This window comes from Pseudophryne corroboree, chromosome 6, assembly GCF_028390025.1.
Source record: "Pseudophryne corroboree isolate aPseCor3 chromosome 6, aPseCor3.hap2, whole genome shotgun sequence".
Classification (NCBI taxonomy): Eukaryota; Metazoa; Chordata; class Amphibia; order Anura; family Myobatrachidae; genus Pseudophryne; species Pseudophryne corroboree.
In genome coordinates this window covers 413,430,473-413,449,104 of record NC_086449.1, presented here as the reverse complement: position 1 = coordinate 413,449,104, position 18,632 = coordinate 413,430,473, and positions in this window count along the sequence as shown.

Here is an 18,632-nt window from a genome sequence, read left to right as displayed (position 1 = left end):
ACTCTGGTAAATGGATCTCAATAGCCACAAGTCTATATTTGCATCATCATCAACCACTATGATACAAGAATCACTCTACTCTCAAAATAGGATTGTTCCAGGTCGGGCTCTTAACACAAGGTTATCAATGGCAAATAGCACATAAATGAGTAGAAACACACACCCAGATTCATGAAGTAAAATAAAACAAGACAGAAATGTATTAAAATAATGTGTATCACAAATATTCAGCTGTAGATATGCTTCAAAGCAGTTCAAAGTTAAATCAACTTTGTTAGATGCAATCAGGTCACATTTGGGGAAACCCTACCCTTGTCTTAAGAGACCCCCCCCCCCCCCCCCCCCCAAAGCCTTAATCCAGCTCTGGCTGCTGACAAGGAAGTGGTCCTGCTTCATTATCACTCAGGTTTTGGCAGATACACAGATAAACAAGAGCCTGAGAGACCCAAGTGGAGAAAGGCCATTTGCTGATCTTTTCATTGCTTCAGTAGTCCTCTGATTCTCCAGTTAGTCCAACTGAAGCCATAATGCCTTGTCAGTGCTGACATCCAGCTCATAAACACCCACAAGCACAAGATGAAGCATACACAAAACAGCAACATGTGCTCGTTATAAAGAGAAAAATCCCTTGCCATAATTTCTAAATAGCACTTGAAATATTGCACTAATCCTAGTGGTTGCATGAGCAGTGTGTCAAGTCTCATAAAATGGGAAGACTCCACTGAGCCAATCAATCATCAATAGATTTAATAGGGCCAACACCTTAGTGGGCATGTGTAGTTTCTTTCTTCCCTTACTTTATATGGAGACTGTCAGAAGAATTATGAGTATAGTACTCCGTATCACAAATGAAATCCCAGTGGCAAAGACATATAATGTCAGTACTATATAGTGATCAACCACAGTATAAGTACAGTATCTAAAGAGATATGTTGCTCGTCTGCAGTGTGGAGAAGCTGATGGTCAGGAAATCTTGGTCTGGTTCAGCTGTTGGTCATGTGAGTACCGTCAAAGAGGAGGCAAATGAAGTCTAAATACAATACAAGGACTGGAGCACAGATTAAAAGTCCCAAATCACCTATGATAACTCTGGGGGCATTCTCAGCAATCCTGGAGATGCTTTACTGTCCCCTGAGACTTTTGCTTCACTGCGACTCCTTCTCAGTGAAAGCTGCTGGATGCTGCAGGTAATATCACACTGTGAAACATGACTCCCGGTCACTGCGGAGGAGCCAGCATTTTGGTGTCACCCTTTTCTAGGAAGACACCTGGGTGTGGTTCGCTGAACCAAAACCCCCATAGTGATGCCTGTGACACCAACCTAAAAAATAAAGAGACTCGACAAAGACACACTATTCAAATAGCACTCACCATCTCCACAAGTCTCCAGTCACCTACAAATATAGCCACAGTATTCATGGGTGTAACTCTTTTGCTACAGCAATTGTTCATGTTCATGCATCAAGTATGCACGTTCACACCCGTGACCCATAGACTTTACACTATGCAATCACGGGTGAGAATAGTCACTACTAGGCACAGCTACTGTAGTTGCTCCCTGCAACCTGTGTGTCCATAAGCAGGGGCGTATTGTGAACAAAAAGCGGCCCTGGAAAAATTTGTACTAGTGGCCCCACATGGGCAGCATGAGAGGTGTAAAGTCTAGCCATGGGCCATGGCAGCAGCACCCTACCCCCAAGACTTTCCAGATAGTGGGCATGTCCAGCATCAAGGGAGAAGTTAAAAATAAATAAAATAAAATATTATGAGCACATTATATGATACACCTTCAGAATTTAGGAAACTATATCATTCTTTAGAAAGATATATTTTCTTGCTTATTACAACAACTGTATCCCAATCACTATTCACTCAATCTTACATGTCAGCCAAGCAGGCAGACAGAGCATAGACTAGATCATCTGCAATCACAGGCTAAGTGGCAAAGTAATTTTCATATATGCAAATTATTTTGCATCTTATTCATTATGTCTATAAAAAGGACCACATGTCCTCAAACAAAACAGGCCCCACGGGTGCGTCGGCCCACCGGGAATCTTCCCTGTAAACCCTATGGCCAATCCACCTCTGCCCATAAGTACACATCGCGGGTAAAATGAGCCCTGCTACAGCTATATAATCTCCTACCAACTACTACTCTCTACTTTAACCTCTATAATTCATATTAGGCCAAGCCCTGCTTACTTAGGACATGGCAGATTAAAATCACACATTTGTTGTGATTTAGAATCAGCCAAAGATTAATTTGCATTTATTTTCTAAATTTACGTTTTTATTTCAAACCAATCATTGGTCTGCTATGGTGATTCCCAACTGGTAGCAAACCATTGTAATTCACTATAGATATTTATACTTACCCTCCAAATCACAGGGCATTACATCTGGTGATTTGGAGGGCGTATCAATGATGCTTCTAAAAAAATCATAGGCTATTACAACTCCCATTGTTTTCTCACAAGTACTGTACAGTATGCTTTTCCAGATGCAAGATGCACCTATTATGTTTATATGATTCTGTCTGTATACATCAAGAACACATTGTACTGTGGGACTGGGAGTAATGTTCTGATTCTATATAAATATAATTCACTGTCACTGAAGAAAACACACTTAGGAGCTGATGGAGAATTGATCGCAAAATGAGCATAAATTACACTAAATAATTAGCACACTCAATAATAGCAGCACATTTCCAACCATATGGAGAGCTTAGCTACATTCTGGTCGGCAATAGTAGCATGTGCATCTGGTTCATGCCAGGCACACTTCATGGACTCTTACGTTCTACTTGTGAACATGCTGTTAGTCATTTAATTTATGGGAAACATACACATTTCATATTTTTCCTCAATTAAACTTAAAAAACCTAATACAGCAAAAAAGCTACATATCTTGAGTATTAAATGAAAATAATGGTTTAACCTATTCGCAACAGCGTTATGTATGCCCAATTGATGAGGAAAGCAGAGCACTTCCAATACACAAATTACAGGCAGATCACTAGTGTCAGTGACTATCATCATCACCAACCACTATTTGTCCCTGATAATACAGCTTTCCCAAGTGTCTATGCTTTTATTGCTAGTCTGCATGCCCCCCATTCCACCTGTATAGATGCAGGAAGTGGCAGAATCATGCCAATCTGCATGGGCACATATGTATGGACACACTGCTCGGGACATGTGCAATGCAAATTCTTGCAATATGTGCTACACCAAATAGATTAGCCCTGTAGTAAGGAGCATCCTCCTAGGAGATGTCTGCTGAAGGGGTAAAGATATACAACTACTGTAATTTATTAGGTGATTCATCGCGCCCTATGGGTGCTGTTCACACCGCCGTGAGGGGCTACGCCCCCTTAACCCTTGCACGCCCTTGTGGCGTGCAATATTTTTATTATATGGAGTATTACCTCCAATCATAATTGTGTCAGTGGTTAAATAATGCATGGACAAAGGGCGTGCAATGGTTAAGTGGTCATATTCCCTTGCAAGAGTGTGAACAGCCTGATGAACAGGCCTGATGAATCACCTAGTAGGTGCAGTGTTTGGGGGAGTGGCGGGTGTGGGGGAGACAGAGATGGGGTCCAGGGGTGACATGGGTGGGGGAGGGGCAGTTGCAGGTGTGCCGCAGGTGGGGGAGGGGGTGGTGCCGCAGGTGTGGGAGGGGTGGGTGCGTGGGTGGGTGGGTGGGGGAGGGGGTCCAGAGCCATCATAGGTTGGGGGAGGAGCGGTTGTGGGAGTGCCACGGGTGGGGGAGGGGTGGGTGCGGTGGGGCCGCAGGTGAGAAGGGGCAGGTATGGGGGTGCTGCAAGTGGGGGACCGGAGCCACCAGTGGTGGTGGAGGGGGTTTGTGGGGGTACCGCTGATGGGGCCTGGAGGTACTGCTGTCCTCACTTTGGCAGTGGCTCTCCCGAAGACTCACACAGCAGCCAAGCAGACAGTCACTATTGTTAGCGCCAGTGTCCCAACGCGCCACATTACAGGGAAGAAGATGCACTTATTAAACTACAGCATCCGGCAGGCCTTAGCGCCAGAATGCTTTGGTGCTAAGGGCTGCTGGGAGCTGTAGTTTATTTAGTGCATCTACTTCCCTGTAATGCGGTGTGTTGGGACACCGGGGCTATCAATAGTGACTGGCTGGCAGAACTGACTGACTTGCTGAATCAATGTAAAAGGTGAGAGTGCTGTGCAGTGTCAGTGACACTGCACACCCACTGCACTGCACAGCACTGTCATCTTTTACATTAATTCAGCGTCCAGACATTACCCTCCACGATATCACCCACTCTATCCGTTACATTAGACATCTCGGGGCTTCCAGGCCGGCAGCCCAGGTACTGTGTTGTGGAGTCAGGGCCTCTGGGGATCAGGGCGCGGCTGTGACGGGGAGACACTTCTGTGACATCATGCGCAGAGAAGGATCCGGGTAGAGTATGCGGCGCAGGGAGGGCTATGAAAGCCTTCTGCTGCGCCGCTTTCATACATATCTATGCCGGTGGCCGCAGCAGCTTTTGTTCCACCTGCGCCTTGGCTAGGGAGTGGGGTTTGTTGATGCCGGAGGGGGCAGGCGGACTGGCAGCAGGACATAGGACGCTGCAGTAAAAGGATTTTTTCCCCTATCTACAGCATAGAGACTTGCTGCAGATGCAGTGGCATACCCTTTTTGGCAGGTACAGTACCTTTTTTATGGTCAGTACCGATTTTTGGCTCTCCAAACTTCCATTGAAAGTATAGGAAAAGGGGTGTGGCCACAGACTTTTACCCGTGACCACGCCACCTTTCGAATTTGTACCGATTTTTATGTGTAGATTGTTGGATTGTATGTTGCTGCAGATGCAGTGGATCAATTTTGGTGTGTGGGCCTGCAGCTGCAACTCCATCAGCCCCATTGTTAATTCTGCTCTGGGAACACACAGCAGCCAAAGGGCAGAGCCTCCCATTGGATGTAACCTGTGTGGGAGGGCGTTTCTTGCCCAATCAGCTGTGGACTGGGTGTGATAGACCTGCTGCTAACCCAATGAGAGTTCCTAGCCACGCCCAGCATTATACACACAGTCACAGAGTCACAGATCTGGGCTATTATATAGGATACAATTGGTGAGTTCTGCCATAACAGCTCACTGTTTATATATGAATTCTGTTGAACGTATGTTGCATATGATGTTGCAGTCCCCTTTTTTTAGAGGTCATAGAACTCTAAGACAATTCTATCATTAATATTTTTTACAGTTGGGGTATTATTATTTAGAAGAAATAAATAGTTGTTGGTGCCTGGATTAAATCATGTTAATATTTTAATTACCATTTTATTTAGCAAAGAAAGGAAAAGCTGGCAGCTTGGTAAACAGCTCTGTCATCTGTGAAGATTCTGTGACAGGTTGCTGTATGGGAGGCAAGTAAAGGGGTCAAGTAAAGTGTCTTTGCTGTGTGTATTTTATGCAGCGTAAAGCCTTGCTAAATTTAAAGTAAAAATAACATGAAGGGGAAAAGATGTAAGTATTGTTCCAAGACATGTATAAACAAAGGCAAAGTATATTATCTTTGCCACTCTCTTGCATGGATTAGGTATGTCCTAACACTTTAGAGAATATTATTGTCTTTAATTACTAGTGATAGAAGAGATTAAAAAGATGGGTTATCTTTCAAAGTTATCTTTATATATAATTATGTAAAAAAAAAAGTTACTATTGTCTTAATCATGGAAAGGCGAAGATGCAAAAATGTTAATAATAAAGCAGTCATTATTTAATATTAGTTATCAGCCCATCAAAATGACGGAACAACAAAACAGTAATTTTAGCGCTAGCACACACTGTCCTGTGATCAGCTAGGCGCCACCCAGGGGAGTGAAAATTTGCCCCATGTAAGTGTGTGATTGCATGTGTATGTTGTGCGAATATTCCCCATTCGCATCACATTCACCATAAAATGTTTTTCTCATTCTGTGCAGTGTGTGAAGTATGTTCGTAGCTCAATACTTATGGGGCATACACATGGGAGGATTGTTGCCTATTTTCTAAGCGATCTGTCTAGATTGCTTAGAAATTTAACACGTATCGCTCAGTGTGTGCACCCCATAGCGATGGCGATGTGCGGTCCTGCGCGTCACCATTGCCCACTCAGATCTTTAGCACATGCAAGAAAGATCTAGTTAGATCACCTAGCATGTGCATAAAGACACTAGTTAGCACAGATCGCTCAGCACACATCGCTGTGTTTATAGCGATGTGTGCTGAGCGATCTATTCTAAAGGTGCATACACACGGAGAGATTTTGACTATGAGAGATTTTGACTAACTTTTCCCTTGAACTGGCAGTAGGAGATTTTGACTAACTTTACCAGAGATTTTGTCTAACTATGCAAGAGATTTTGGCTATGGGAGATTTTGGCTATGGGAGATTTTGACTATCTCATTTATATAAGGGGATGAGTGTCATATATAGGATGATTTTACAGGGTGGCTGGTATTTAAATAGCTAAAAGTAAAAAAAAATTTTTTGCGAGGGGTCCCCCCTCCTATGTAAAACCAGCCTCGGGCTCTTTGAGCCAGTCCTGGTTGTTAAAATACAGAGGAAAAAATGAGTAGGGTTCCCCTATATTTCGACAACCAGCACCGGGCTCTGCGTCCGGTCCTGGTTTAAAAAATACGGGGGACAAAAGACATAGGGGTCCCCCGTATCTTTGAAACCAGCACCGGGCTCCACTAGCCAGGGAGATAATGCCACAGCCGGGGGACACTTTTATATTGGTCCCTGCGGCCGTGCCATTACCCCCCCAACTAGTCACCCCTGGCCGGGGTACACTGGAGGAGTGAGGACCCCTTAAATCAAGGGGTCCCCCCCTCCAGCCACCCAAGGGCAAGGGGTGAAGCCCGAGGCTGTCCCCCCCATCCGTGGGCGGTGGATGGGAGGCTGATAGCCTTTCAATAGTAATATTGTTCTTTACAGGTGGCCTACAGGTCCCAGCAAGCCTGCCCCAGCATGCTGGCACTTGGAGAACCACAAGTGCCAGCATGCCCGGACATAAAGGGCCCGCTGGCACCTGTAGTCCACCTGTAAAGAAAATATAAAAAAAAAAAAACACCAACACATTCTTTAAAAAATCCTTTATTAAACTGGGTCTTCACCTGGGGGCGGCGGCCTTTAAGCTCTTTTGCATGGCCGCCGCCTTCCCAGGGCTTCCGGCGTCTTCACCTGGGGGGGCGCCACCTCCCCAGGGCTTCTGGGGTCTTGCTCCGGCGTCTTCACCTGGTGGGCGGCGGCTGCTAAGCTCTTTTGCATAGCCGCCGCCCATCCAGGACTTCCACGGCGTCTTCAGTCTTCAGGAGCTCTTCTCCGCTCCTCCTCCGCCGTCGGACTGAAAGCTGCTGCCTCGCGCTGACTTATATAAGTCAGCGGGAGGGGGCGGGGCGATGACGCGGCGAGCCGTGATTGGCTCGTGGCGGCCATCTTGAATTTCAAAAATGACGCTGAGGCGCCATTTTTGAAACTGGTACCGCTCCGCTGCCAAACTCTGCAAGATAAAGGTAAATTTCCGCCGCCCGCACCGCCGCCGCCCGCACCACCGCCTCAACCCGCCGCCGCCCACACCGCCACCGCAACCCGCCGCCGCCCGCACCGCCGCCACAACCCGCCGCCGCCCACGCCGCAACCCGCCGCCGCCACCACCCGCCGCCGCCCGCACCACCGCCGCCGGCAACATCGCTATCGCTGGGAAAAATCGCTGGCCTCTAGCGATTTTAACTAACTTTCCCAGCGACATAGCCAAAATTGACTTGCCTGCACTGACTATTTTTCCCAGCGATAGCGACCTGGCGGGGACGCGCATCGCTATCGCTGCCTGTGTACACACGGAGCGATCTGCACTAACTTTCTGAGCGATTTTGACTATATAGTCAAAATCGCTCAGTTATATCGCTCCGTGTGTATGCACCTTAACATAGGGGGTCATTCCGAGTTTATCGCTCGCTGCCAATTTTCACAGCACAGCGATTAGGTGAAAAAACTGCATTTATGCGCATGCGTATGGTCCGCAATGTGCACGCGCGACGTATGAGTACAAAGCTCTTTGTGGTTGTGCTCAGGTTCTAGCAAAGTTTTCCTTCGCACTGATGGCCGCAAGAAGATTGACAGGAAGGGGGCGTTTCTGGGTGTCAACTGACCGTTTTCAGGGAGTGTTTGTAAAAATGCAGGCGTGGCTGAAAAAACGCTGGCGTGGCTGGGCGTTTGCTGGGCGGGTGTATGACGTCAAATCCGGACACGAATAGGCTGAAGTGATCGCAAGGGCTGAGAAGGTTCAGAGCTAATCTGAAACTGCACAAACTGTTTTTGCAGAGCTCAGCTGCACAAGCGTTCACACTTCTGCTAAGCTAAAATACACTCCCCAGTAGGTGGCGGCATAGCGTTTGCACGGCAGCTAAAAACTGCTAGCGAGTGATTAACTCGAAATGACCCCCATAGATCGCTTAGCACACAGCACAAGTTGCACCATGTGTATGCCCCTTAACTCCTCCAGTGCAAAGAAATCAGGCTAATCTGTGCCGGAGCTGATGTTACACACCCTCCCTGCAATTTTCCAGACACTCACAGAAAACGGACAGTTACCACCCACAAACATCCTCTTCCTGTCAATCATCTTGTGAACGCCCATGCAATCGAAATTCTTGCACCATCCTGTTGCTGTTTGGTGACACATCTGCACATTGCGATGCACATTGCGATAACTAATTGTAAAGCGCAACAGAATATGCTGCGCTATATGAGAAACTGTTAATAAATAAATAATCGCCCACTGTGCAAAAATGCACAGCAGCAATCAGGCCTGAATCGGGCTCACAGGGGCAGATGTATTAACCTGAAGAAGACTTAAGGAAGTGATAAAGCAGTGATAAGTGCAAGGTGATAAACGCACCAGCCAATCAGCTCCACTATGTAAATAATCAGTTAGGATCTGGTGCGTTTATCACCTTGCACTTATCACTGCTTTATCACTTCCTTATGCAGTCACCAGGCTTAATACATCTGAGTATGGTACTGTACTACACTCTCAGCAGCTATGTAGTAAGGGAATTACAGTATCAAGCAAATTGATTTTATAATCAGTAAATTCATATATCACTACTCACTGATTGTCATTTAGGCATATAGAAGCATATAGGAAAATATATCCCCTAGGTAAATTATATGTATATTAGTCAGTAGCGGATCTTGCCACGGGCAAGCAGGACTTTTGCCCGGGGCGCCGCCTTCCGGATGGTGCCGGCACCATCCGGAGGGCGCCGCACCACGGCAAGATCCGCTGCTGCTGTGCCCCCCGCTGTCCCGCTGTGAAGGGAAACTAGACTCGTAGCATCTAGTTTCCCTTCGTGGGCTGCCCGCTGTGAAGGGAAACTAGACGCGTAGCGTCTAGTTTCCCTTCGTGGAGAGGACCTTTTCTGTAATGATGTGCGGTGCGTGTTGACGTCATCGCGCACCGCACAGCAAAGGTCCTCTCCACGAAGGGAACTAGACACATAGCGTCTAGTTTTCCTTCGTGGAGAGGACCTTTGCTGTGCGGTGCGCGATGACGTCATCGCGTACCGCACATCATTTCAGCAGCGCTACTACTGTACAGGGGGCGTAACTGACCACGCCCCCTGTATAAAGCCACGCCCCCTATGGCTGCCCGGGGCGCTAAAAGACCCTGAGCCGGCCCTGATATTAGTATTCACATATGTTCTCGGACTGTGTAAAAGAACAACAGTTTTCATACCGATCAGAAAAATCTGATGTGACTCCGAATAACCACCATAATTTACTTAAATCTTAACAATACAATGTTTACTAATGAACATTGAAGTAATTATATCAGAAGTAACGAATTATAACTAATGACACAAAAACTTACTGGGCCAGATGTAATGCCGTAAGTTGGAGGTGCGGGTTGCCGGTAGAACTCAGATGTTTTTAAAACGGCAATCATTTACAAGGCAAAACCATGTTTCGTAAATGATTGCTGTTTTATTAAAAAGTCTGAGTTTGGCCAGCAACCGCACCTCCGGCCACCACGGATGGCATTACATACGTCCCACATATATATAATTTCAAAGAAGTTATAAATTACTTGTGTATTATATAGCAAAAATAGAGGGATGTAATCAAAAAGTTGACAATAAAAATTTCAATATTTATAATGTTGACACTACAATGTCGACAGATATGATGTCAACATTGTTAAAATGTTGACATACAACACGTTGAGATTCTCAGAATGTTGACTGGTTAAATTTTGAAATTGACAGAATGCTGAAATTAGGGTTAAGCTAGGTATACACTTGTGCAATCACACTTTCGATGCAATAGTTTGATTGATCGTACTCCTATTTGGATGTCCCGATCACAGTGCCAATAAGCGCATACAGACATATACAATCATACTTGGGACCTTTGATCCTATGTCACCCAAATATCGCAAAGGAAATGATTGTACCAGCATACACACTGTCCACATTGTGGGCTGCACTCTCAGTGGTTGTAACTAAAATTTGCATAATGGGCAGGGAGGGGTGTGATTAAGAGTCCAAAACAAGCCTCCCTGAATAACAACCATTTTCTCAGCTGGTTTGAATGCCTCAAGTTCAGGAGATATGTGAGAACAACCCTGGTGACTTCAGGAATATTTTATGGATTGATGACTCTTCCTTCCAGGAACTTCTCAGACAGGTAACCCCGCTCATACAAATGGAGGACACCTATAAGAAGAGACCCATTTCTCCTGAGCAGAGATTAGTGGATACACTGTGCTTCCTTGCAACAGGGAGGACAATGGCTGATCTGTCATATCTTCTTAGGCCCTGGGGAAGATCATACCTGACACCTGTCAGGCCATAACCGAACTCATCAACGATGAATATATTAAGGAAAATATAAATGATCCACACAGTAGTTGAAAACATTTTTTTAACTAGTAAAGAAGTAACCATTACAGATGTATCCTCATACACCGTTGCTCATAGCGCGCTATTTAGGGTCCTGAATCGCGAGTTGTAATAACGTTATGGCATGCGTTGTGTCCCACGCCATGTAATACACATTTTCACCGCTAGGTGGCGGATGCTCCATGTTAAGCACGGTGCCGCGCGTTCACTAAGAGTAGAACACATCATAACAAATCATATATTTACCTGGAGTGCCGAGTCATATTGTGGTAAGCAGTGGCATAGTGGTTACAGTGTCTGCTTGCAATCCGTGCGTCCTGTGTTCGAATCCTGTTGACACCAGAGTTTGTTTTTTTTTGGGTGAATTTATTTTTATATGTTTTTTTTTAAAGAAATACACTTGTTTGGTCTGTTTATTATTTCCAGCTGGGCTCCATTATGTTTTGTACACAGACACCGGATAAATTCCGTTATGGGTACAACACATTGCAGGCGGTGGGGAAGCAAATTCAGTTTGCACGCATTGTGGGCTACAGATTCAATCCTTGGTTTGCGGACTGCATCCGGCATCAGGCAAAAATGGCAGGGAGATGCTACTTCAGGGGAAAGCTTCTGATCCTGCTTAGGTGGCGGGATCGGCCATTTGCTACGAACTTATTTTCCGGTTCATTTGCTTCAAATAGCCCTAAATATGTAATGCACAATGCCACTGGATCACTATGTCATTAATGTGACATCTTGGTGACCATCCATTATGGTTTGTACACAGACACCGGACAATATATGTATATAACATAAATGAGAACTATAATATATATATATATATATATATATATATATATATATATAAGGCAAATACAACTGTCTGTGGTGAGAAGACCTGTGAGACGCTGTGAGGAAACCTGTGAGATGTTGTGAGATGCTGAGAAGCCGGAACCGGAAGTGACGAGCCGGTGCGTGGGAGCATGCGCACAAGCATGAATGGACGGTACGGAGCGGCCGCACCTGCTGTTAGGAGCAGGTGCCACTACCCGTACAGTGCCGAGAGAGAGGGGAAAGCAGTGCGGTGAAGAGGGAAGGGTCGCACATTGAGCCGGGGAGCCGTGCCAGGGGGAGAGATTTGAGCAGGGAGCCATGCCATGAGCCTGAGCCTGATACACTGCACCTGAGAACAGATCGGAAGAAGGGAGCAGATAAGTATTAACTTTCCCAACTTTGCTGTATATTTGAGTGTCTCCTTTTGTCCATTGTCCTTTACTGTAAATAACTTGTATTAATTTATCCTGTATTTATCAGTTTTTTATTTATTGACCCCTGGTACTTTAAATATTGTCCTTTACATATAGATTGTCCCTCTCTTTTTTTTCTTACCTGTTCCTTACTGTATTTTACTTCATTGGTACTTTTTATTTGTACTTAATTTATCCTGTACTTAATTTATCCTACTTAATTTATCCTATTTTGTCCTTTTACTAATCTGCTTATGTATTGTCTTTTTGTCCCATATTTATTGTATTTTTATATAGATTGTCCCCTTGTTTGTTTCTTTTTTTAAGGTAACAGAGAGTTAGCACATATTAAAAATGGGTGGGGCCGAAATTGGGGATCTCACTCAGTGCGTGTTGTGCATGATGTAAGCACACCTGACACAACAGTCTGAGTGCTGGTACATCTGTGCGAAATGTGAGAGAACGACTGCCCTGGAAGCCCAGGTAACTGATCTAGAGCAGACCGTTAAGCGACTGAGGAACATTCACAATCTTGAGCAAAGTTTAGATAGAACAGTGGAGGAGTTGCAGGGGGGAGCACAGGTAGATGAGGATGATCAGGTAGCCAGTTGGGTCACGGTTAGAAGGAAGAAGAAAAGGGGGAGGGGGGAGACAGGACATCTTCGATCTGCCAAACCCCAACAAATTCACCCGATTGGCCGAAGATTCTGGGGATGACATTGAGGAAATGATGGAACCGGAGGAGACTGTTCCCTCTAGCAACCAGAGGAGCGGTCCCTCCGGTATAGATGGGAAAAAAGATAGTAAGGTACCTAGTCAGATTGTGGTGGTAGGGGATTCTATCATCTGGAGGACAGATAGGGTAATCTGTTACCGGGACTGTGATCACCGTACAGTCTGTTGTCTCCCGGGTGCTTGGGTATGGCACATCGTTGACCAGGTAGATAGATTGTTGGGAGGGGCTAGTAAAGACCCAGCAGTCTTGGTGCATGTTGGCACCAATGACAAAGTTAGTGGTAGGTGGGATGTCCTTAAGAAAGACTATAGGGAATTAGGCAAGAAAATAAAGGTAAGGACATCTAAGGTAATATTCTCAGAATTATTACCAGTGCAACGCGCTAGCCCAGGAAGGCAGAGGGAGATCATGGAGGAAAATGTGTGGCTTAGAGACTGGTGTAGGAAGGAGGGGTTTGTGTTCTTGGTACACTGGGCGGACTTCTCAGTCAGGCGCCATCTTTTTTGGCATGATGTATTGCACTTGAATGAGGAGGGGGCTGCGGTGCTAGGGGGTAGGATGGTTAGAAGGTTTGGGGAGCTTTTAAACAAGGAGCCTGGGGGGAGTGTTTAGCTAGAATCTATGGGACAAACAGGGAGAACAGTAGAGATTGGGGTAAGAAACAACTTGGGGGAGGAGAAGGGGGGATCAAAAGATCAGCAGGCAAGGGTATCTGAATGGGTATTGACACCGGAATTACTGACACAGGTATTGTCCGAGATATTCCAAAATTATTACCTATGGATGAGTATTCCACAACAATACAGAATATAGAAAAGGATGTCCAAAGCATAAGGGAAGTTACTAACATCAGGGGGCGGGACATAGGAAGACTTATTAAGTAAAATATTGCTAGTAGTGAGGAAGGAGGTATTTAATATGATGGGGGTGGAAATGGAGGGAGGAGATTAAAAATAGGTAAGAGTAATTCTAGAAAGACATTTGTAAATACAGATAAGATAACATTGAAACAAACCGTCAAGGGAAACACTAAGCTAAAATGTATGCTTGCGAATGCAAGAAGCCTATCGGGTAAAATGGGAGAATTGGAACGTCTTGTATCAAAATTCCAATACTATATTATAGGTATTATGGAAACATGGTGGGACGACTCTCACGACTTGGTTGCGTTTTTGGAGGGTTATTCTCTTTTTAGGAGGGATAGGGCTATCAAAAGGGGAGGAGGGATATGTCTCTTCGTTAAACCATCTCTTAAACCATGCATAATAGATACTATCTACAAGGGGATTGGAGATAATGTGGAGTCGCTATGGGTTGAGTGAGGGCACTGAAGCAAATAAACTAGTCATTGGCACAGGTTACAAGCAGCCGGATATAAGCGTACATGAGGAGGAACAACTCTTGCAACAAATAGAAAAAGCAGCAGGAATGGGGGACATCCTAGTGTTAGGAGGCTTTAACTATCCTGATATAAATTGGAGGAACGATTCATGTTTATAAACTAGGAGCAGCAGGTTTTTAAATACATTGAAGGATCAATTCTTGACTCAATTAGTCAAGGACCCAACTAGAGGTAAAACTATTCTGGACCTAGTTATTACCAATAATGTGGACATTATATCAAACACTAAAGTTCGGGAGACCATGGGAAACAGCGATCACTATATGATCACTTTTGACATCAGTTTCAAGAAAAATAGCTATAAGGGAGCAACCAAAACATTCAACTTTAGAAAAACTAACTTCAATATGCTGAGACGGGCACTAAACGGCATTGACTGGGAAGAGTTGTTTCATGGTAAGGACACTTCAGAAATGTGGGATGCTATAAAAGTGTAGCTTGAAAGCAATAGGCACAAATTCATTCCAATGAGCAGCAAACGCAGGAGTATTAAACACAAACCAATGTGGCTTAATAAGGAGTTCAAAGAAGCAATGGATAATAAGAGGCGTGCATTTAAAATATTTAAATCTAATGGAAGGGAGGAGTCATTCCGGTTTTACAAGGAATGCAATAAAAGATGCAAAAAAGTAATAAGAGCAGCTAATATTGCAAACGAAAAGCAAATCGCTATAGAGAGTAAAACCAATCCTAAAAAGTTTTATAAATATATTAACAGTAAAAGTTTGAAGAAGGAGAATGTGGGCCCATTAGAAGATGAATTGGGAGCTTTTACAAACGATGACAAATTAAAAGCGGAAATATTGAACACATTTTTTTCCTCAGTATTCACTAGGGAGGATGCGCCGGTGACAGGCTTAATGACAGTGAAGGTAATGATTCTTGGCTAGATACCTGTTTCAAAGAGAAAGTAGTCCTGGAGAGACTAAGCAAAATAAAGATTAATAAATCACCAGGCCCAGACGGTTTTTATCCAAGGGTTATTATGGAACTTAGAACACAGCTAGCAAAACCCCTATACCTGATTTTCAATAGTTCAATTAGATCAGGCATGGTACCAAAGGATTGGCGATTAGTTGAGGTAGTACCTTTATTTAAAAAGGGAACTAAAAATAATCCTGGAAACTATAGACCAGTTAGTGTAACCTCTATAGTGGGTAAAATATTAGAAGGCATTTTGAGGGATAGCATAGAGGAGCACCTACAGGCAAATAAGTTTATTACCTAAAGTCAGCATGGGTTTCTAAGGAACAGATGTCAAACCAACTTAATTAGCTTCTACAAGGAAGTGAGCAAGAATCTTGACCATTGAAAAGCAGTGGACGTGGTTTACTAAGATTTTGCAAAAGCCTTTGATACAGTGCCACATAGGAGACTGGTTCACAAATTAAGGGAACTCGGCCTAGGAAATATTATTTGTACATGGATAGGTAATTGGCTGGATAACAGGGTACAACGAGTAGTGGTCAATGGGATGTTCTCCAGCTGGGCACCAGTAGTTAGCGGAATACCACAAGGGTCCGTTCTTTGCCCAGTGCTGTTTACTATATTTATCAATGATCTAGGAATAGGCCTGGAAAGCACAGTGTCAATCCTTGCCGACGACACTAAATTGTGTAAGTTAATTAATTCAGAAACCGATATGGAGTCTCTACAGAATTACTTAGTTAAACTGTAAATCTGGGCGTCTAAATGGAAAATGAGGTTCAACATAGAAAAGTGCAAAGTTATGCATTTTGGTTAAAAAAACACACTTGCATCCTACACTCTAGATGGAGAAAATCTAGGGGTAACTATGGTGGAAATAGATTTGGGGGTGCTCATAGATAATAGGCTTAGTAACAGTACACAATGCCAAACTGCAGCAAAGAAGGCAAATAAAGTGCTTGTATGCATTAAACGGGGCATTGAGGCAAAGGACGAGGATGTAATCCTGCCGTTGTACAAATCATTGGTACGCCCACACCTGGAATATTGTGTTCAGTTCTGGGCCCCATATTACAAAAAAGATATCGGGGAACTAGAAAGAGTTCAAAGACAAGCTACTAAATTGATTAAAGGGTTAGAGACACTGGAATATGAGGAGAGGCTTACTAGATTAAATATGTATACACTAGAAAAGAAGAGACTAAGAGGAGACATTATTAATATCTTCAAATATGTAAAGGGTCATTACAAGGAGTTAGCAGCAGATTTGTTTATTAAAAGAACTCTGTATAGAACACGTGGGCACTCACTGAGGCTAGAAGAGAGAAAATTTCGTACACAATGTAGGAAAGGGTTCTTCACCGTAAGGGGAATAAAGATTTGGAACTCACTGCCGGAGAAGGTAGTAATGGCAGACACTATAAATGCATTTAAAAATGGATTGGACAAATTTCTAACAGGAAAACGTATGCAGGGCTTTAGCATTTAGCATATTGACATTAAAATTATCTGGGAGTGGTACGAATCATTGCTGTAAATCTGTACTAAACCATTACTTCAGCATGCACATTATAATATGATCAGATTAACGCAGAATACAGGTTGAACCCGATGGGCATTTTGCCTCTTTTCCATCTCACTGACTATGTAACTATGTAACTACAGTGTGACTCATCATCACAAAATCTCCTGAACCATAAAGACTAGGAACTTGACATTTGGACAGTAGCTTGCTTTTGTAATGTAGGCACACACTAAGAAGGGATTATTCAAAATTCCACCCACAAAGATTTTTAAAAGGTGTGAGATGATTATTGGGAATTTCCCCCACACAGAGGAGAGTTAAGATAGCCCACCCAACCGGGGCAATAAGAATGCATGATGCCGGCGATACCAAGTTGCGTAGGGGGAGGACACAATGCTCTGTTCCTGGACTTCCTTGCCAGTAGCAGTCCATTATTTAAATAGGGGAGCCAAATCAACTGCCACCCCTAAACACTGTCAAACAGCGCTGGGTGTGGCTCCCCTATTCGAATAATTGACTGCTCTGGAACTGCCACTTTAATAAAAAGCCTTTTTGGTATCTTTTTTCTAATTAGGCCTTTGGCCATCTCTTTTGGGCGATTTTTTTGGTGTGAGGGTCTACTTACAGGTATTAAACATACAAAACCCACACTGTGGAGAGAACTCTCTGGAATATGCATGGAATTAAGAAATTGAATACAAGTATATTTTAAGGCAAAATACAAAGCACAATTCGTTTTTGATTGTCGATACACACACACACACACACACACATATATATATATATATACAGGTTGAGTATCCCATATCCAAATATTCCGAAATACGGAATATTCCGAAATACGGACTTTTTTGAGTGAGAGTGAGATAGTGTAACCTTTGTTTTTTGATGGCTCTATGTACACAAACTTTGTTTAATACACAAAGTTATTATACATATTGTATTAAATGACCTTCAGGCTGTGTGTATAAGGTGTATATGAAACATAAATGAATTGTGTGAATGTAGACACACTTTGTTTAATGCACAAAGTTATAAAAAATATTGGCTAAAATGACATTCAGGCTGTGTGTATAAGGTGTATATGTAACATAAATGCATTCTATGCTTAGATTTAGGTCCCATCGCCATGATATCTCATTATGGTATGCAATTATTCCAAAATACGGAAAAATCCGATATCCAAAATTCCTCTGGTCCCAAGCATTTTGGATAAGGGATACTCAACCTGTATATATATATAAATGTGTGTATGTGTGTATATATATATATATATATATATATGTATATATATATAAACTGTATTAAAAAAAGATTTAGAATATAAATACTGTATAACATTAAGAAAAGTATACACCTGAAAAATTAACTACTCAAACAACTATATAAAAATACAACATCTCTACATATTTTAATATTGTAGTGTATCATGGGTACAGGTTTGGGATGGAGACAAGGTCCCGGCGTAGTGGTGGAATAGTACACTTCCCTCTGCCACAGTTGATGATGGTGGGGGAGGTTGTAGGAGCATGGACGGTAATGTCATATTGTCCATATTGGGGATAGCACTGGGGGCAACACAACCAGGTGCAGGTGGTGGGGGCAGTGGGGCGGGGTATTCCCATTAAATATCATAGAAATCTCAGATAAAAGTGTATAAGGGGACAGCAAGGAAGCAGGCATCTACCCGCCTGAAAGTTCTAGTGATGAGATCACCATGTAGGTTTGGGGAGCGACTTATAGATTACAGTACAGATAAAAAAATTACAGTTCTTTCCAAATCATATTATTAAAATAGTATTGAACTTTACACATACATATTATCTGTATGAGGAAATATTGCAAGTGTATTGTGACAAGGACAACATAGGCAA